The sequence below is a fragment of the Maniola jurtina genome, chromosome 4 (assembly GCF_905333055.1).
Source record: "Maniola jurtina chromosome 4, ilManJurt1.1, whole genome shotgun sequence".
Taxonomy (NCBI): domain Eukaryota; kingdom Metazoa; phylum Arthropoda; class Insecta; order Lepidoptera; family Nymphalidae; genus Maniola; species Maniola jurtina.
The window spans coordinates 4,136,318-4,159,111 of NC_060032.1; the positions used below are offsets into that span (position 1 = coordinate 4,136,318).

Below are 22,794 nucleotides of genomic sequence, written 5' to 3' on the forward strand. Positions count from 1 at the left end.
ATCACACTTCTTTTCCTCCTAAGTTATGTTTTCCTTAATTAATTGTTTAGTTAGTTAATGAATTTCATTTCATTTCATTTAGACAATTCAAAGCGCTTAGATTTGGGCACAATATAGGTATTTAATTCACTGCAATGTATTTGAGTAACTGAAGGCCTAATAACTTACCTAACTACTGCTTACTTAGTAATTTCTGTTAGATTAAGCGGCAAAGCACAAAAAGTTCGTTATTTATTAATTGCTTATTAGCATAGCCATACAGAACATGTGACCATAAGTAGTATTAGTGTACGTAAATGGTCATGGAGCGAGAATTCTGGGCAAGCTTGCGATCTGTGGGGAAAAGTGCTGTTAATTGAATGGTTTCACTCTCGATTCTCGTGCATAGCTGATTAGACGAGTTAGATAATATTAATGACTGGCAGATGCACGTGTGAGATTCTTAGAAAATAGAATAACAAGTACCTAATTTAAAAAAGTTTTTAAATCTCATCTAGGGTTAGAACAGCATCATATTAACAGTGTTTGTAAATAAGTAGAGAATACCTACGCAACTTACAGGTTTTGTAAATTTTAAACGGAATTTAAATAGGTATTATTGTTATTATATTCTGTGGTTTATGTCTGCAACGGCCGCTGTAAAATAGTCTATTAAACATTATTTTGATTTTGAAAACCGAAGATCGTTACTTGGTAGGTACATCACGGAAAAAAAAATTTGCGATCACTATTTTAAATTTAAGTTACACTATTTTGTAGTTGGACATAGGTAATTTAGGCAACAAAATAATTAGCTGTACCTACCTATTCTTCCATGGTCTATCAGCTGTCTGGCTGCTGGCTTTTCAAATTTGGTACAACGATAGCTTGCATTCCAGGGAAAGATCATCATAGGTTGTTTTTTATCCCGAAATATCTAAGAGTTCCCACGGAGCGCGTAAATCCACGGGGATGAAATCACGGGCAGCATTATCCAGTTAATTATATTCGAGAGGAGATTCAAAAGTGGCGTAATAAATTGTACAAGCTATCATTTCAAAATAATGTGTTTTCGCTCGTAGTGCGTAATGTTTGTTTTACTCAATAGTGGCTAAGTAATTGACGAGTATTACAAGATAATATGTTATGTCTTCAAACGTGAAAATCACGATCTACACGTCTGGCATTATTTACTTATCTACCTTGATTTTAGGAATATTTTCAAGCCATTGACTTCTAGTAAAACAGTTCTTGATTTTTGAAATTTTTGCGCTGATAGCAGCCGTGAGCGTACTCGAAACTAAATATTGGTGCTGAGACATCTTCCACCATAGTGTCAACACGAAGATTATCTATTTATTTTATTCTGATACGAGTTCGCCCTTGACTACGAATTACGATCTCACCTGACGGTAAGTGACGATGCAGTGTAAGATCAAAGCGGGCTAACTTGGAAAAGGTATAACCTCTGATCGTTTTCTACACGGTATCGTACTGGAAGCCAAAATCGCTTTGCCGGTAGGGCGGACTATTTTACTTAGGCTAAGATCTATAGTTTAAGATCTATAGCTATTGACTTTGCTTAGACGTAAGACACTGTTAAAACGAGACAGCGTTATATCGCTGACATAAATCCATCTCATTTTAACTGAAACTTAAGTCTGAGCAAAGTCAAAGCACGTCAAAGTGCGCTCTATAAATCTCATCATAAGAGGCACTTTGCCATCGGCACAAAAAATAACTGTCATTTTGTATGGCACTCCTTATCTACCGTAACTTCTTGTTTATTATGTGACTACGTTATTGAATAGTGATTAATGTATACCATCATTTTCGGCACCATAGGCTCGAGCTAACCAGATTGACCCAGAATTATCTTATTTACGTACACGATACAATATAATATACTAAGGCATGTAACTTATTACATTTTCATTTAGTCTTTATTGGAACGAGTCCTTCAGAAACATTCCGACTTCAACGAAAGCTATAGCGTCTTTATATGGTCGTTTACTTTCTGACGTCCGTGTCCAGTTACTTTATTGCCATATAAACTTGTTTTGTCTGTATCCATTTTAGTTGTTCTTAATTAATGTCTGGTTGAGTACATGCGACATTCTCTAGTAAAGTAGATATAAGGTCTAGGTAGAGACCTGCAGCGATTTATAGTACCGTTCATATTCATATTTATCAAGCCATTTAATGGCCTGGTATCCACCTAAGCGGTGAGGAGAGGAGATGACTGTGTTCAGTCGACCAATCAAATTCATAAGAGATGACGCGAAAAAATTATCACGTCATCTCTTAAAAATCTGATTGGTTGACTGTACACATCTCCTCTCCTCTCTGCTTAGGTGGATATTGGGCCAAAGACAACATGTTACTTGTATTTTAACCTCATACCGCACCTTTCCTGATAGCCGGAAAAATAGATATTTTTTTGTTGTTTTCTGTAGATAGATATAATTTAATCTTTGTTAAGTATAATAGTATAAACTAACCACCTTTAGAACTAATTTTAGTTCCATACCAAATTATGTTATATTTATAATTTATTATATTATATATAATCCGGTCGAGAAACGTACGTATTCTAAATTAGTTGAGCTTTCAGGAAGTTGACAGTCAGTCTAGTTTTAGTTACAAGTAAAATAGAATAGATACCTACTTACTTTAAAGAGATGTTGAATGTTGATGAAAGTCTAATTATAAATTATAGCCGCTTCTAAGCGTGCGAATTTTTTCTACACTTCACTTGCTTTCTTCGATTGTCCTCCTTTAATAAAATGGCCAATTAGTCGCCAAACCGACAAACGGTCTTAACTAAATACCTTTTTTTTTTGGTTGGTTAGTCAGACACTGAAATTGACATAATATATATAGTATCTAGGTATGCTAGAAGAGGTAGGAAAGACGTGTGCTATGAAAAATACAAAACGCACCACCAAGCGTTACCAGGAACTAAAATTGTCATTTTGTATCTAATAGTCTTCTTGACACTATATTGACAGATGTCTCAACTCTCATTACTAACATTTAGTTTCAAGTAGGTACGCTCACTTCTGCAATCAGTGCCAAAATCAAGTTGCTTCAAGAAGAGCTACTTTTTAGAGGTTAGTGATCTAGAGTCATCTTTTTAAACGCAAGCTAACTTTACCTAACCTCATTACAAGGTCCTTGCTAATTTAAATAACGAAAAAATTCTATAAAATATAACGCGGTGTCTTTTGTACGCGAGATATAAAAAATATCCAACGGATTTCGCAAACCTACAATTCGAAATGCTTTAAAAAGGCTTTAAAACCGTTTTAGTTATACGATCGCTAATATTTTTACATGTCGAGGTCATCGTCTCTCGAACATAGCTTGACGAATCATTTTGAGCCGTGAATTATTTTACTATAGGTAGTTGAGTTTGACATTTCCAAAAATAATCTATTTTTATGAAAATCTGAGAAGAAAATGAGCATTTTCTATGGCCATCTGCCATTTTTGGAAGTTAAACCGTAGCAGGCATATTTTATATCGATTTATTATATAGCTGATCCGCCCGGCTTTACTCGGGTGTTCTTACATTCATATACACATAATTTGTAGCATAATGTTACTAAAGTAGTTTTCTAATGCTGAATAAATTAGAGTCATACAGTTACACGATTGGATGTGATTCTTAGGGAACACGCCTTAAAATCAGGTCATAAGTAGTTTCAGATCAGAGAGTAAGTAAGTATCTAAAACAAACAAACAGACAAATGTTTCATTTTTACAGTAATATAGTAGAGATTAAAAGTCAGTAATTTCTGAAACTTGCCCAAATAGAATGAGGAGCTTTTATTTAGCAAATAGATTTAAGTAAATTATAATTTGGGACTAAGTTTCATAAAATATAGCCATAACTTTTTAAGATTATTCCATTCCAGCGTGCTTCATCACTATAGTCTATATGCAATGGACCTCATTACTTTGCAGATACATAACATATAGGTAGGTATATAAATATCTAGACGTCAAATTATACTGACAATAATAATATGTAGATATGTTAATATGCAAATTGATCTAGGTATACCATTATCATTTAATATTCGCTCGTGGCAATCAATGTTTAAATTAAATCTTAACTCAAAATTATATAATTAATTAATGCCGCGTGGTGGTTTTCAATTAAATAATTGACGTAATATTGCGTGTTGGTGCAGAAAATGCAACGTGAGAGTTTGTTATGTAAAAAACGAACAGGTTTGCGGGAACGGATCTAGGTCGTGGAGCTTTCGATAAAACACAATCAACTTGTCTCTGAATATTCCACTCTGAAATATCTACGAATACCTGTCTTTCAAATTACATATGTATTCATGCCTCAGATTGCAGATAGGTAAACAATATGGTTAATTCTGTCGTGCGCAATATCTAAAGTAAACTAAATATAATTTCCAAATGTACTTACTGCTGTCCATTTCACAATGCTCCCTGCGAAAAAGGATAGCACTATATTTAGACCTGTCATTTTAGTTACGTTTAGATATTGTGTGCAGCAGAATAAGCTACAATTACAAATTACGGCCTGTATATTCGGTAGGTAAGTTTAGGAAACGATGGTGTACGAAACTGGGTGGTGAATAATATAACATAGGGAGTATGCTGTATCTACATATAAGAAACTTGGATGACTCTTGATAAATTGCTGGGCTTTGTCAAGCACTGGTCTGTATCTTCATAATTTGTCTTAGTTTTACCTCTCTCAGATATAGTATAACACGTGCTGTAACATAGTAGAGTATCATATTACAAGTAGCTATATTGTTGGTAACACAGAACAAATAAATGGTAAGGATGGTAAGCTGATTCCAAATTCTGTGGTTGCTAATACCAAAGTCCAGACATCCACCTATCAATGGCTTCGCTTTAATTACCTACCTACCTAGTGATTACTTTCAGTTGAGTGATTAATTCTACATTCCTAATTGGAAAAATACTAAAACTACCTATTATTCACCGGATTAACCGAAAAATACAGCGTTCTGATATTAAAACTTGCCTGTTCGCGTCGCGTACCCACGAAGCATGCATTTTACATGAAAAATATTTTTTGGTATACGATCGCTTGCAACGGAATTTCCATAAATTAAGTTGCATAACGCTTAGCTTTTTACACTGGAAGGAATCCAGTTTCACAGGCACTCCCTGCACTTTCCCTTCAAGACGTGCCTTGAGACATACGCATTTATTTCCGAGTGCATTGACTGCAGTATGCCAGCTTTAGGTACCCACCTCCAGCCTTAACCATCTACGGTGATGGAAAACTTTATGATTAAACCAGCATTTTGTTTTGAGGAATCTGAAACTGAGAACCACGGTTCTTTTAGTAATATTGAGGGTGACCAAGACAGTCAAAATGGTTATTTATGATTAACTCGTTACCTTCGAGGTGTTTGCTGGTAATAAATCAATCAATTTTGCAAAAATATTATTAACCTTTGAGATACTATTTCGAACATAGGTTTATATACTATAATGTTGAGATTTTACGCTAATTATAATTAGGCTAGATACAATGTGTTCCCTATACGAGCGAAGCGTCTAGATAAGTCTAACTAAGGTAAATAAGATAGCATAATAATATAATCACCTGTTCTTTTGGTGGTTTTAGGTTATATCCAGCTGTGGACGTATTCTATGATTCTATGATGATATCGTAAGCGTTATCTCAAGTTAATTTTAAGTGTTAGTGTCTTTTAACTATTGATTTGAACTATTAAATTAAATATCACGGACGGAATAAAAGCGAAAGCTGCGAAAAGTGAAGTTGTTTAAACATTTGCGTACCGCGGTCTCGACGCTTGCCTCAGTCCGAGATGCAAGAACATAAATATTTCCACTTTATCTGTTTACCGATTATTACATTGACATGTTATGTAAGAAGTTCGTATTGAGCGTACACATACGAAATGAAAATTGTGTAATTTTCCATTAGCTGTTTTTTTTTCAATATAACGACAAGTAATAAAATAACAATAATATTCTTTTTTATAAGATGATATAAGAATCATTGCCCGGACATAATTGCCACATTTGGTGCCAAAACTACCCAATAAATGCTTTTTATTCGTAACTAGCGAACCGCCCAGGCTTCGCACGGGTGGACATTTATTTTTTCTATTTTCCGGGATAAAATATAGCCTATACGGATTCGGAAGAATCCCTCTAAGTAATGGTAAAATAAATTTTGAAATCGGTCCAGTAGTTTGTGAGCCTATTCAATACAAACATACAAAAATACAAAGGTTTCATCTTTATAATATTATATAGATTTTTTATTTTACAGGTGGTTATGCTTATTAATTTAGTTTGGTAACTCTTAAGTTTATAGATATAGTATGAACTATCCTTCTTATACATATAGACCTACATATAATATAAACGTTTATAGTTTTTAGAGGATGGCTAAGTCTGAGTAAAATTATTGTGAACAACAAAAACAAAACTATTGCAAAATCCTTACAAAAACAAGAAAAGAAGATAAGAAGGCGCTAAAAATTCTAACAATAGATACCTAATTGTGTCCCAGTTTCACCGACTGAAAATTTCAGCAAAGTTTCTCTCAAATGAAGCAACGTAAACAACATGAATGCCCGGCAGTAACAAAACACGCAAAAAATATTTAATAGCGTAAAAAAACTGAAGCCTATTGTGCATGACAAATGGCGGCAGAACAGTGGGGATGATTTTCCTACGCACGCCGCGTGACAATAAAATTGCTTGTGAATGTCCTTGGCCTTTCAAGGCTGTTTGGAACCAGTGACTATGAAGCAGTTATAAGCTACTTATCAAAACCCATACTGCTATTATAAAGGCAAAAGTCGTGTGTCTACCTAAGTCTAGCTATCTATCTGTTAAATGGTTCTAGGCTCTACCGCTAAACTAATCTTGACGAAACTAGATACACAGAAGTGCACTGAGGTACTAAATCTTTATCAATTTCATGTGGGACAACAGACAATATCTCTTATGCTACGTCTGTAAAATTACCACAGTTCCGAAAGCTAATTCTATTGACAAGAAAAATCTTTTCAAATCATAAAAAGTTATAAGTTAATATACGAGTAACAATTTACTACTGACTACTCCATCTTGTGGACAAATGAAAGCTCGGTTGCTTCCACTAAGAAGCTTAAGAGACAGACTGAGGAGTTTCATACTAAGGAGTTCGCACAGAATTTTTAAAAACCTCTCGAACAAACTCAGGTAGGTAACAATGATAGTTGTAAATATTTTTTAGAAATAACGGAACTATAAATTGTTTGTTCTCCTTCACAGAACTAAAGGATCAGCCAATATTCTTTATGTGGGGAGGGCACTAAACCAGTTAAACTATATTGTATTATAGGAATCTAAGCACTTTTATTAAATACAATTAATTTTTACTATGCTGACGATTTTTAAAAGAGAAAATCGTGACTACTTCGTTAATTCAAAGTAACTTCTCATGATTAAATAACATTTTTTTTATCAAAATCGTGATCTGTTAATTTTGTCTCCAAACTATTAAGTATCTATTTCGTTTTTCATCTTTTATTGTCACAGATTTAGACCTTCGTAGTCATGTTTTGTCAATAAGTTTTTTCGTAGTATACCTTTAAATAACTATAAGACCATTGTCAAAGGTTATTCTCAATTATTCCGAGCCTTTATCTAATTCATAGCGCGTGACAAGTGCAACCATCCGTAGAAACAATAATAAAATCATTAGTATAGAAAATAAGTAAAACCGGTCAAGTGGGATTCAGACTTACGCAACGAGGGTTCCATGGTTCCATTGGATACATGGATACATTTAATAATTAATTATCTGACAGACATATAGATAAGATTATAGATTGACAGATAGACAGAAGACGGGTAGGTAATGAAGTGGTGAAAGAAAAAAAGGTTCCCTTATATATATTTTCAGGCTTCTGTTTTGCCTTTTCTGGTGCGGAACTCTAAAAATAGTTTCGGCTGATTCTGCCAAATCAACAAGTGTGAACAATTCTTCAAGTTCTTGGCCTTGATGACACTGCAAGGGCAAGATCATCGGCGACCGGAACAGCGACATCGTAATGACGGCTTAGAAAACTAGTTTTATTTCCTGCGATATGCTTGTAAAATATATAATTATGACCGAATTTTATGGTTATTATTCTGTCAACGCAACTAAAGTGGGCTATTTCGTCTGTTTCATATGCTTGATATTGAAAATTAACAATTTATTGGTGTTTGATTTGGAATAATAGTTGTTGCATCATGACTAGTTTTTTGGTCTCGATGGTAAATACAATTATTGTTACATTTTGTAGAGTCGAGTTTCTTCACGAACGATCTAGAATTAGTGTTTCAGTTTGATTAAATTTTTTTTATTGTCGTATTAATTAATCACTTTCAAGCATTGAATTGATATTATAGTTAGGTACTTTTTCAAGTCTTTTTTAAAGTAGCTCCACGGTTTTATAGTGCAATTTAAGTTTTGGAGGGTCAATATTTTGTGTGTGCGGCTGCATGTAAAAACCAGCCAAGTGCGATTCAGACTCGCATGATTCTAGGGCAACGGGAAGTGCCCTATAGGTTTCTTGACAGACACGACGGGCGGACAGACGGACGAACGGACGGACGGACGGACACACAGACAGACAGACAACAAAGCGATCCTATAAGGGTTCCGTTTTTCCTTTTGAGGTACGGAACTCTAAAAATGGAGGTAAATGACGTTTCATACGATTATTGAATTTCGTATAGACCATAATAAATGTATCTCATTGTATTCTGTATATCTTCGAATGAAGCGACACATGTAATTATTACTTCACAAGTAGGTAAATTCTTCGTTGTATTTTGTGTTATTTAAGATAAGTATAATTATAATGTATTACATGATTAAGTATAATTATAGAAAAGATTATAATGTGAGAAAACATGATGAACATGATAAATTGATGATTAAATGAACGTACCTATGTAGGCATATAAGTGAAATTCGATTAACATAATTCGAGAAACTTCTTCGACGTAATCATAATATCTTAGCTTGATAAAATAAACCCACGGGGAACCTTACTTTCTCTTAACATAAATTCTTAAATTTATACTTAGCTAGAATATCAAGCTAGAATTGCTTACGTAGCTCTCCATACCCTCAAATACGTAGGGATTATTTTTTTGTAAAATAAGCTTAAAATCAAACGGGGTAGCAGTATAAATTTCAGGGATTAAGAATGTTTAATGTTATAAACCGGCTAGTAATGTATTGTTAGATAATTCCAGCAATACAATACTTTAGTATTATCTATTCAGTAGTTATTAAAGATGATGTAAGATAGGACTGCTGTAGGTTAAGTACCTACGAACTTTACGATTAAGATTCACTAAGTTTACAATAATAACAATAATAATTAGGTACCTACCTACCTATATATCAAAATTAAGTGAATACACATTTTAGTGAATAAAGAACTGTTAATTTTTGAAAACTTTCTTCTTGAAATTCCTGCAACCCGAAGTTCCACGGAGGAATAAAAGGATTCCTTATCAATTCTTAAAAAAGTAGATTACTTAAATCTGGGATAAAATGTCTATTTATTGTACTAAATGTCTAAATCAAAGTTTATTTGATATTTAATATAAATTACTTACCAAGACAAAAACGACCAAGTGTTGAGCGCGGTCCAGTGGAAGATAACTTTGCTGCACTTCACTTGGTAACAAAGTTTCACCTTAGTTTCTCAAAGAAACACTGCAGTAGGTACAGTTTCAAAGCCTTAGCAATGGCGTAAACACATTTTGTAAGGACTGGATATTCGATTAGTTATTCGTTTAACAGTTAATCGATTAATTGATGTCAATCGATTGTTCGTATTGTTTGTTTACAACACAGGTCACGCTCACAGTCACGGATGGCACCTTTACAAATCTGAAAACAAAGAAAAATATCATTGGTATATGAAATCTACAATCATACAATTTTTTGTGATATAATGTATTATGTAATGCGGTAAAGTAACTAAGTAACTTCTTACTTGACCACTATAATAATATTATAGAAGTAGGTCTGTACAAGTTTTTTGATCTATTGATAATGGCAATGCGTGGACGCATATAAACATGTCATGGTTGAAATACGAATTTAAACAAAAAATCGGTTAAGTGCGAGGTTCCATACAAGAACACTAAATTTTTCATTGCGGCTATTTTAAATTTTTATAGCGGCAATAGCGAGGCATCATACAAGAACACTTTAAATTTTTCATTGCGGCCATTTTTTAATTTTTATAGCGGCAATAGCGAGCATCATACAAGAACACTTTAAATTTTCTTGGCCGGCCATTTTGTAATTTTTGTAAGTAGTGGTAATAGAAATACACCTTCTGTGGAACTGTCTATCTATGAAGGTTCACGAGATACAGCCCGCTGACAGACAGAGGGACGGACGGGGTGACAGCGGAAGCTTAGTAATAGGGTTCCATTTGGCACCCTTAGGATACGGAACCCTAAAAATATTGAAGCCTTGAGATGGAATGTAAAAGACGATTATTAGAGTTGGCCGATCGCATCACTGGAGTATCAATGCGGCTTTTTATAGTCTATTGATCACACTGAAGGATATTTCTTATGAAATAAAAGCAAGGTTGTGATTTACTGAACAAAACATTAGTGACGTGACCTCAGCGATGTAACACGATCGTGATCGGCTACTTGTGTTCAGCGTGTCGTCAACTCGAAGGATTAGCACTTTACCAACAAACGCACTAACTTATACTTACTGCTAACATGTTGGGCAAACACCTTGTTAACTCTAATGGAAAATCTACAACATTATTTAAGTTGATGCTCGAAATTATACCTACTTCACTTTAACAATGACTTGGCCATTGGAAAGGTCCAAAATTGTATTAAGACATCTTAGTAGAATTTTTATTCTAAGTATTTCATTATCTTAATTTTTACTGTAAATAAGTTACTATTGAATACAACTGAAGAGATGTTTATTGTCAGTGCCATAAAGATCATATTCCTTAGAATTATTTGTTGTTTTTTTACACTGTTAACAAATGTTCGCAAAACAAAGTCATTACTTTGTCAAAGCAAATAAAATTATGCACAGTGGAAATATTCCGTAAAAATAAATTGTCACCAAAAGTTGTATTTGTGCTTTTCGTCTTTGTCTTTTTATGACAGGTTTTATTAAATTTAAATTTCTTGTTCGTTAGTCAACGAACGAGTTATTGTTTGAATTTGCTATACATTTTCATATATTCGAATTGGTTTTTATAATTTATTTTTTGATATCATCAAAATAATATAATTAAGAATAAATTAGATTTTTGACTTTGTCATACTTTCCTAGTAACATTAGGTATTATATGGTTGATTCTGAATGATCACTATTTAGTTATTAAATTAGTGAATAGTGATTTGAAATAATACTTAGAAAACTTGAAAAGAGCAACCGCTGAGTTTCTTGCTGGTTCTTCTCGGTAGGAACGGCATTCCGAACCAGTGGTAGATTATTTTGACGATTCAAAAGCACTTGTAAAAGTTTAATTAAATAAAAATATTTTGAATTTGAATTTATCATATTAATTAAACGAAGAGTTTAGGTATTTTATATTACGCTGACGAAGTCGTATGTAATTAGTCGAATTCTTATAAGATCACGTTTCTCTAGATTTACCCATTTAATTTATTTAAATATTATTAAAACAAGCATTTTTTTTGAGAAATTACGTAGTTGATCAACTCTTTAGCAAGTGTACCTATACAATACCTATTATATGCAATTTTTATGTATTAATACTTCATTGAAGACCTATTTTTTAAAAACTTTTGCTTATGGTTGCGTCATGGAAACGGGATATTTAAAAAGTTTTAGACTTCAGTGAATACATTTTAATAAAGTTTTGTGTTTTGTAAGTCTGACCCTCGAATACAGAAAACTCTATTGCAATCGATCAGATAGTTGTTATGATCAAAACAAACAGACAAAAAATACGATAAAACTACATTTTTTGGCGCCAAATAATATAATAGACTATCAAAACTAATGCTTATTTTTATTATCTGAGGAAAAATTCCAAAACAATAACATTATTTTTTTTACTAACCTTTTTTATTTACATAATAATACAATAATAGTATTTATTGCATCTGTTCTTAAGTGATGTAATAATGTCAACTTGTTAAAAGGAAAAATATTAAAATGTAAAACGCTAGAATCTTTATTTCTTGATTTTTAATTTATTAATTATTTCATATTTTATTCGACTTTAAACAATAATTTATACTTAACTCTTGATGTTTGTATAGTAACTAAGTAATAAATAAGAAATAAATAAGTAAGTAAACATTTAAAGTTATTTTAAAAAGTTGCACTAGAGCCTCTGGGATATGGATCAAAATCTTAAAGTGCTTTTAAAAAAAATGTCCTTATGTACATTATTACAAAATCCAATGTAAAGGTAAATACAAAAATTGACTTTCCAAAGCCTCCATTCTTAACTGGTTACGTACGTTTTCGGTAATCAGAAGGCATGTGGCAGCCAGTAGGTCAACAATTCGACGAGGTCACCCACTAGGCTGTGGTTTGACATTTGGTTCTTTAGAGATCGATTCGTCTTGTTTTGGTGAAGTGACTTAACAGGGCTCTCTCCGTCACTTACTCCATACAACCGTAGTCCCAATTTCATTTGAATATTAAGCAACCAAAGTCCATGAAATTTTGCAGACATATTCTAGAAACTAATATCTGTGTCTGTGGTATTTAGATTTTTCTAAAAATATGTAGTTTTAAAATTACAGGGGCTCAAAGATTTGTATGTGAATTTTCAAGACCGCGTAACTTTGAAACCGAATATTTTAACGGATATCTGGAAAACCGCAGGCACAGATATTAGTTCCCGGAACGTTTCTACAAAATTCCATTGAGTATGATTGGTTAGTATTCCAATGAGAGACGAACTACGTTTGTAAGGAGCGAGTGACGGAGAGACCCCTCTTAACTATACTAAAATATGAATTCCCTAATCTATCGGTAGCTAGATTATACATATTTGTATGATTTTTCAAGCTGATTGTCTTGCAATAAAACTTGCAGATGTCGCTATTATTGTAACATAAATATCAGTTTAGGTCATAATTTCAATATTATACAGAAATTGACTTAGGTACTGCAATGATATTATACCACTTATAATTCTGTGTATGTTTATTATACCATAGACATGTTACAATCGCGTATAAAATTCGTGCTCGGTGAGATTAGGGCGAAAGATGCGCACAAGAGATAGCACAACGAGTGTGCTTTAGCCCTTATGGATTTATATCATCGATGTATATGGATGGGCCCTTCGAAGATAAAAAACGCGCTCAAAAAGTCAATAGAATTTGCAAAAGTCTCTTGACTTTGTCAATGACGATAACGTAAGATTCGAGCGTATTTTTGCGGACGGAATTGTATGGGAAAGGCTAATCCATATACATCGATGATTTATATACTACGCAAATCATTTAAATCAACACGAAGTCTGTTCCATGGTTTTATAGGTATCTAGGTACTTATAAATGATAGCAATATTTATAACCAGTAACATCAATATGCAAATCCTATACTGCGACGCGCAATGAGGTCTGGTAGTGTAATTATTTTGTCACTTTATGATTTTACGCCAATGACATTATAACATGGACATCTTATGTTCACATTACATGTGGCGTATTCGTGATAGGTGATGAGTAAGACAAAGGATACAAAACGCATGAGAGTAGAAGAGATAGCTCTCTATAAAGACCCAAGTGTTGTGGTTTTAGAAAGGAAAAGTAACTGACTGACTGATCTATCAACGTACAGCTCAATCTACTACCAGACGGATAGAACTGTTTGATAGCTTATAACGTAGACATCCGTTAGGAAAGGATTTTTGAAAATTGGGTTGAATTTTACTAAGGTAAAATATGGGTATTGCGGACGAAGTCGCCGGCATGAGGTAGTTTATATATGATTGCTGTCCGCTGTCATTGCTTGTGCAAAGATTACACGTGTTGACTTCGCGTGAGCCGGCTTTTCATACATATTTATTTAGAGAGCTAACTTTAAATGTAAATGAACGATTAGGTCTGTTTTCCTAGACCACCTGGAAGTAAACAGATAAAGAGGAATAATCTAGACTTTAAACTTGTGCACAAAGAGATTACAAAACTCCAGATATAAACCAACGTGGTTTAAGCTGAAGCCAACGATTGTAAGGTGTAAAGTTTTCTTTTGCAACTTTGGATAGTAAAAAAAAAATGGTCAAAGCTCGTACATTCATGTTCAAGTAAGTGAAGACAGGTTGGTGTGCTTGTGTGTGTAACACTATGCACGAGGCGGTACAGACTGCACGGTTGCTGGCACGGTGTTCACGTACTAGTGTCAACGGCACCTTCAAGCACGCTTCAAAACATGGCGCCCGGCCTGTTACCTTGGTTGGTGACGCATGGCAAAAGGTAATGCCTATTTTTCATTTCGTAGGTTTCATGTTACATGTTTACTGTTTTTTTTTCTTGCTGATATAATAAGATAACTACAAGATAAGGACAGAATTAGCCAAGAAAACTCAAAATCTCATAATGTAAGTAATTTAGTAAGTACAAAGATGAGCTAATTGACGTAAAAAATATTATTTTTCGCTTAAAATGGTTTCCCAACATTTTGTACATTTTTAAATGTGTATTATAATTTATAACTTAAATCGTACATTTCAATCTGTGGTCTTTTCAATAGAACAGTGTTTCATAAAACGGCTTATTCTGATATTAAGGAACTCGTATCGCAAAAAATCAGTTTAGCAATCGCTCAATTCATTAGTAAAGTTAATAGTGCTTGCAGTTTAGTGAGCGTTGGCCGAAATAGCTTGTGGGTGCACGCGAAAGTAAGCGGGGACCGGTCGCTTGAAGGCCAACAAGCGAACGCTTTTGTCTAACGTTCTTAATTAAGTCATAAGCGGTGGCGGTTTTCGTCTTCTTGGGCAAATCAATTCATTATTAAAGTTAATAGTGCTTGCAGGTTAGTGAGCGTTGGCCGAAATAGCTGGTGGGTGCACGCAAAATTAAGCGGGTACCGGTCGCTAGAAGGCCAACAAGCAAACGCCTATTTCTAACGTTCTTGATTAAGTTATAAGCGGTGGCGGTTTTCGTCTTCTTGGGCAAATCAATTCATTATTAAAGTTAATAGTGCTTGCAGGTTAGTGAGCGTTGGCCGAAATAGCTGGTGGGTGCACGCAAAATTAAGCGGGTACCGGTCGCTAGAAGGCCAACAAGCAAACGCCTATTTCTAACGTTCTTGATTAAGTTATAAGCGGTGGCGGTTTTCATCTTCTTGGCCAAATCTAAAGCAGTGAGTGGTTTCTGTTTTCTTTAGTGTGACGCCACCATTGCCAACTGTCCCGTGCTGTGATGCCGTGCCGTGCCGTGCTGCATGATTATAGTCGAGGTTGTGTATCTGACCAGGGCTTCAGCCTTCAAGGTCATCCGCTAGTATGCTATGTATCGCTTATGACTTGGACCAACATTGAAGGTGCAGAATGCCACGGCAAAAACGCATACTGCACCACTCTTGCCAACCAAAACATGCGTGTTTTCTGTCTCCTTCTGCCACGTTACATGCCCATATTTCGTTCCTTTCTCACATTAAAAGTTTTCATTTTATCAAATGCAATGTTAGTAAATAAAACTCAAAGGACACAACGACCTCTAAGTAACTGATAAAAAGAAACGAAATCCAATGAATGCATAATTTATTATTCGCACCAATCGTTTTCTTTTCTTTTGCAAGAGTTTTTATTATTTGAAAAAGTTAATTTACAAATGGGTATTTAGATTTCATCTAATGACAGTGATTCTACTTCTGTTCTTGACATATCCATACAAAATATCTGGCTTGTGTCCGCTGCCTAAACATTTACACATATGGAAGTTGATCACGGTCTAGAAAATTAAAGTATTTTTGACAACTTAAAAAACAAAATAAAATAACTTTCATAATCAACTAGAATCTAGAATCTGGATGATGTCCGTGACTTCAAATCACGTGGGTTTAGGTTTTTTAAAAATCCCGAGGAAACTCTTTAATTTTCCAGGATAAAAAGTAGCCTATGTTCGTCCCCGGGAGCCAAGTTATCTCTTTAGTCAATTTCATCAAAATCAGTTAGCCAGATGGACAGACAGACACACAGGCAGATGCACTTTCGCATTTATAATATTAGTATGGAATGGTAAATATGAAACTAATGACAGATTTTTGATCCCTAGCCAAATGCGAAGTCATTCAAAAAGTGTTATAGGTAAAAAAGTAAACTACGCGTGTAAAAAAACTACTCGAATCAATGTACCTAGTGCAGAAATATCTACAATAAAAATAGAACAATGTGAAAGGCAAGATTTCTTAATTTAGACCAAATAGTCTAAATAAGGAATAGTTCTGATTCAATATCGTTGCTACCAGACTCAGCGTTTTTGTTTTATCGATGCAGGAAATTCATTTTAAAGTGTGAGTCACATTTTGTAATGAATGAGCTAAGTATTTAAAATGTTTTACCACAACTGCTCTTTTTCTAAGAAAATTGTTTATTGCCTTCACAAACCACAAATTAACTTTTATTGACTTGTGACAAGGCTGTAGGTTGTTACAAGTGTAAATTAAAAATTTATAACACACCCGACAAGTGAAGGTTACAGTAACTAGAAAAGAGCTGATAACTTTCAAACGGCTGAACCGATTTTCTTAGATTATAGCTAAGAACACTCTCGATCAAGCCACATTTCAAACAAAAAAAACTAGATTAAAATCGGTTCATTAGTTTAGGAGCTACGATGCCACAGACAGATACACAGATACACACGTCAAACTTATAACTTTTAAAAAAAATCGATAGTATCATCAGGGGTTAAAAATCGATAGTATCATTTTTGATTTACTTATGTCTAAACCTAAACCTACACTTCTACAGATTGAAGCATAAACTGCAAGTGTAATAGAATTATTTAGCGGGACGGACTGACATTTTAATATTTTGTGTATAAAAATTATAAACAGTAAAAGAATTTCCCTTTTAGAGAATTAGTTTTTTTTTACAATGCAAATAAGCTCCGAAGGAGATGGATAAAATGTAAAAGATAAATTCTTAAATTATAAACGTTAAACCGAAATAGTGTCTAACAATAATTGACCTAAAAAATCGGATCAAAAACAATAGGTACTAAGAAATGCTTCATTATTCTTAAATTAAAAATGATTTGATGATTATTTAGAACCTTACCTGAAGAATGATGCAAGAAGAACTAAACATTTCATTGGAGTTACTTACTCGTACCTGCTCTTAACCTCGTGATTCCTTGAAATCGAAAGCTAAGTATTTTTGTTCCCGTCTAATGACATTATCCCATAAAAACAAGTTACGTTCATTTAGTTTATTCGTGCCCGGTGATGAATAATATATATAAAGCAGTATAACTATATATAAACTAATAGTATATACTAAAGCATATGAGTAGAAGAGATACCACTCTACAAGAATGTGACCCAAGTTTTAAGTCTTCACTTATACGGTACGTATCTACATTTTTGCGTGTATAATTCATTTCTCTGGTCTAAACTCGACTTAACAGGGCTCTCTCCGTCACTCGTTTCATACAATCGTAGTTCCAATTTCATTTGAATATTAAGCAACCAAAGTCCATGAAATGCAGACATATTCTAGAAATTAATATCTGTGTCTGTGGTGTTTTAGATTTTTCTAAAAATATGTAGTTTTAAAATTACCGGGGCTCAAAGATTAGTATGAAAATTTTTAAGACCGCGTAACTTTGAAACCAAATATTTTAACAGAAATCTGGAAAACCACAGACATAGATATTAGTTTCTAGAATATGTCTGCAAAATTTCATGGACTTTGGTTGCTTAATATTCAAATGAAATTGGAACTACGATTGTATGAAACGAGTGACGGAGAGAGCCCTCTTAAGTTTTGAAATGCCAAAGTGGTTAGGTTTTTGAATGATAATAATTTATATTTTATCCCAAATCGGCCCCAAAGTAACACACAAGGTCAGGAGTAGCTTGAACTCTAAACCTGTTTTTATTTTTATGGGAAATCTGCTTTATTTAAGAAGCAAATTGATGATGTTATACAATAGGAGACACAAAAAATATAAAATAACACAAGATAATTATATTCTTACCACAAATAATATAAGCCATTACGATACGTTTAAAGTATTTTTCTTAGTATTAATAAGCTACTGTATGTTTAAACTTAAATAGTACAAAAACTATAAGTGGTGATTAATAACAAGATAAAGTTGAAAACTGAACCCCGACTGCGATCGTCGTAAATGCTGAAATATTAGAGTAAAATTGTTTTTCAGCCGCTTCGTATAAAATATAACCTATGTCACCCGGACTTTTACAACGAATCAATTGACAACTCATTCATCAAAATCGGCCCAGTAGTTTAGGCACTACGGTGGAACACACAGAATCTTTATACAAACATACATATAAACTGCTAAAATTACAACCCTTCCTTTTGGCTTTACCATAGTCGGGTAAAAGGAATTCCCAGCTGAGTTTGTTGTAGGCTCTTCCCAGACCTGGGTCCCACTTGGAACCCTCGTAGCTTCAGTTTTTAGTTTACGCAACATTTTAGCTTATAAATTCCCCAATGACAATCACAAAGTGTACCTACAATGGTACCCAATTTGAATAAATGATTTGATCTTGAAAACTAAAATCACAGATTGTAACTGCTTTGAATAATAATAATCATCATAATCTCAATCTATCGCCAGCTCATTACTGGGTATGGGTATTTCCACAGAATGAGAGGGGCTTAGGCCATAATCCACTCGCTGGTCAAATGCGGATAGGCAGACACACACCAGGTGTCCTCACGAGTCACGATGTTTTCCTAATATGAATTTACTAGTTGATGCCCGCGACTTCGTTCGCGTGGATGTAGGTTTTTTAAAATTCCCGTGGGAACTCTTTGATTTTCCGGGATAAAAAGTAGCCTATGTGCTAATCCAGGGTATAATCTATCTCCATTTTAAATTTCAGCCCAATCCGTCCAGTATTTTTTGCGTGAAGGAGTAACAAACACACACACACACACACACACACACACACACACACACACACACACACACACACACACACAGACACACACACACACACACACACACACAAACTTTCTCCTTTATAATATTAGTGTGATTTTCCGAATTAGGAAGACTAATTTTTTGTCTAACTAAAAAAATCCGACGAATTAAGAACCTCCTCATTTTTTTTAAAGTCGGTTAAAAAAGAGAGGCATCTACAAATACTGAAAAAATATAGGACTATTAAAATAAGGATTTATTAATGTAATAGTTGAACCGCCCCGGTTTCGCTCTGGAATTTCTAAAAATCCTTTCTAAGTGGGACGTCATTGATCGCCCTCCGTACAGAGTGATGTTGATAAAATTGATTATGTTAAAAAAAATAAAAATCATGATTTTTATTTATTTATTCTCTTTGAATTCTAGAATCATTTTATTATTTTATTACTACAGTCCAAGACCAGTAAGTAATAAAAATCAATGTACGTACCGTACCTATCAACTTTTAAATTTCTGTAGTAATTGAAATAAAAAATTAGCTTGAATAAAATACCTGGTATGTCTAAATAATTTTAATTTTGGAAAAGAAGGCAACCTTCACGTTTTTAATCGTAGGTAAATATGCAACCATGTACAACGAAATAACGTAAGAGTACGGGTATGTGGCTGATATTACAGCTGATAGATCACGTTCTACATTCATATAATCGAAAAAAGTAAACGAGTCAATATTACGTAAATACCTAGAATGTAACGATTTATTATTGAAGAGAAACGTTTATCAATTGTTAGTTGCATCAGATTGTATCTTTAGAATAATTTTATAATTGTTGAGTGGTTAGTAATTTTAATTCAGACATTGGTGCTATTTCGGTTGTCTAAAGGGTAGGTAGGAACTAAATTGATAGGTATGCAAGTACCTATTTAGTAATAAAAAAAAATTAAAAACACGTCTGCCCCTGCCATTTTTTTTTTGGGTGGATTTTTTTGCCATTTTTAGAATGTAAATTTTTTATAAGACATAGAAACAACGTACGTTATATAGAATGTGTATAGGTACCTACCTATATTTTTTTGTTAGGAACATATATTCTTGACGTGAGCTTTGAAACGGGTTTATCTGAATAATAACAGACTTCGATTCAATTAGAAATAACGATTTTAATGTTACAACGGACATTGCTGTTTTTATGTCACATATCTGATTAAATCGACTTGGGTGCATTAGGTAATATCTACGAGTATGTAGGTAGGTACTCATTAAATCTAAGAAAGCAGTTTCATACATTATACCTACTCTAGGAATACAGGTAATGAACGTAAATACGTAAATAACTGTTTCATGTAATAAAAAATGATATAAGGGGTGGACAGGATTTCTCTATTTAAAGGAGCGCCTTTAAATAGAGAAAAGGTTTTCGGATGATGATCGCCAAACTTCGTTTCGAAGAAGGCACGCGATGATAATGAATGTTATTAATTAATGTATTAATAAATACTTAGATAGATAGACAGGTATTATTATGGCTAATTCTAATGTGTACGATCTCTAAACTAAATTAAAATGACAGTTTTTTTTAAACTTTACGATTTAGATATTTGCTGTAATATATTAAATATTAGCAAATATGTAAATCATAAAGTTATTTATATTTAAATTATTGATAGAACCTCGTAATTTTGGTAGGTAGGTAGGTACTTACCTACCTACCCATTATGAGTGTTGAACATGTGTTGACATACAGGTAATGCAACAATAGCTCACTATATGCCAACAATTTGACATTCACATGTAATCATCATTATACGAATTGTTCAAATCAAATAGGTAGGTATTTTGTTCGAAAATTTTACTCTAATTCAGGTTAGAATACAAAAATAGGTAGTAGGTACCTACCTAGTTGAATACAAATAACTAAGTTAACTCAAGAGAAATGATGTAAAGTTATTATTAATTCTGTACTCCCAACTTATTTTTTTTTAAAAGTGTCTTATTTTATAACGTACCTACCTACTTACCTATACTAGCTGCTACACGGCTACGATTTGCTGTTGCGCAGTCTAATCCATACTAATATTATAAATGCGAAAGTGTGTCTGTCTATCTGTCTGCTACCTTTTCACGGCCCAACAGTTTAACCGATTTTGACGAAATTTGGTACAGAGTTAGCCTATATCCCGGGGACGGACATAGGCTACTTTTATCCCGGAAAATCAAAGAGTTCCCACGGGATTCCTAAATACCCATAGATATCCAAAATACTTTAAAAACCTAAATCCACGCGGACGAAGTCGCGGGCATCGTCTAGTATTTTATATATTAGAGCAGTAGGTAATAATTCCAATTTATCCCAGGAACTTCGAGAACTTTTATAAGTACTTTTAAATGCAACGTTGTGTAATTTCCAAGTCAATCCAGCGACTAATACATTTCGAGTTTTGCGGACACAAACATATGCAAGCTGAATTTATATACACATAGAGATTCATATTAAAACATTGCCGTGACTGACTGACTGACAGGCAACGCACAGTCTAAACTGGTGGACCAAGAGTATTGTTTGGAGGCTTAGAATAAAAACCCAGTTTGGAGGATATTTCTCGAGTAGGTAAGTACAGTAAGCAAAGATTTTTGAGAAATTGGATTCCAGTATTTTTTTAAATATAAAATCAAACAAACGAAGTCATGGAAATAAGCTGATTACTTAAGAAGAATAAACGTGCAAAAAAACTGCACAGCTTTTGAGAATCATTCCAATTCCTTTGAAGGAGCGCTGCTTACAATTTCGGTTACACGAACTCGTTGATGTCTTTTCCTAAGACGTTTCATTTTTGTATCTTAACTTGCGATTATATTCAATCTTCGTTATCTATGAGTTAGTTTAGTGCCAAAAACTTAAAAATGAAAGTTTAGAGTAGATAATTTCATATTTTCAATTGTTAGAAAAAAAATGGATTTAAAATTTTCCTGTTCAAAAAATTAAATCTCAATAAATAAGTTGTAAATGTTAGTCAAAACCTTTGATAAAAGTAGCTATGAATATAAAGTTGGCATATTGTATCCTGAAAGCTTGCGCAGCTTAAGAAACCGCTTAAGGTCCTTTATCATGCAAATCTTAAACACGAAACACGGAACGCGCGATAAAAATAACTTAAAATATAAAAACTAACCTGTTTTGAAAAAGGAACACAATACTGGCACAAAATCCTCAGTTCCAAATGCACTGGCACTTTAAAAAGAAAATTCAAAAATGGCGATGACGTTGACGTTTGTAACGTTCGAAATTCGAAGCGGCTTAGTCCGCGGTGCGCGCGCGAGTGGCGCCCGGTCGCGTGCGCTCGCCGCTGCGATAAACCTGCGGAGTTTGGAAGGTTCTCTGCGTCATCAAGGTACAAACCTTTTTACCACGTTCGTCGAGTTCATATTTCAGGGTTTGTAGTACTTTTTGCTATGATTTATCATAGTTATTGACTTATGCGCTGAAGTCATCTTATAGAAATTGTTTTAGTGCCAGTTCTATCCATGTTAAACGTGTCACTGGAGCTTTGCACTGGAGTTAGTACATTCTTAACTTGAGAAGCGATACACTTTTCAACTCAGATCAACAATATAAGTTTTAATAAAATAATAAAAACTAATTCGTATCTAGGTCT

General features: G+C 33.8%; 1 protein-coding gene across 1 annotated transcript in view; it reads right to left on the bottom strand.

The window, feature by feature from the left end:
* Positions 1-22,478, bottom strand: part of LOC123864634 (filamentous growth regulator 23-like) — a 92,891-nt gene extending 70,413 nt beyond the window's left edge. Inside the window, exons 1-2 of the mRNA XM_045905228.1 lie at positions 22,312-22,478; positions 9,646-9,922 (exon numbers count right to left, since the gene is read on the bottom strand). The gene's annotated coding sequence lies outside the window, so the exon portion shown is untranslated. The remainder of the gene's footprint in view (positions 1-9,645; positions 9,923-22,311) is intronic.
* Between the last annotated feature and the right edge of the window lie 316 nt (positions 22,479-22,794).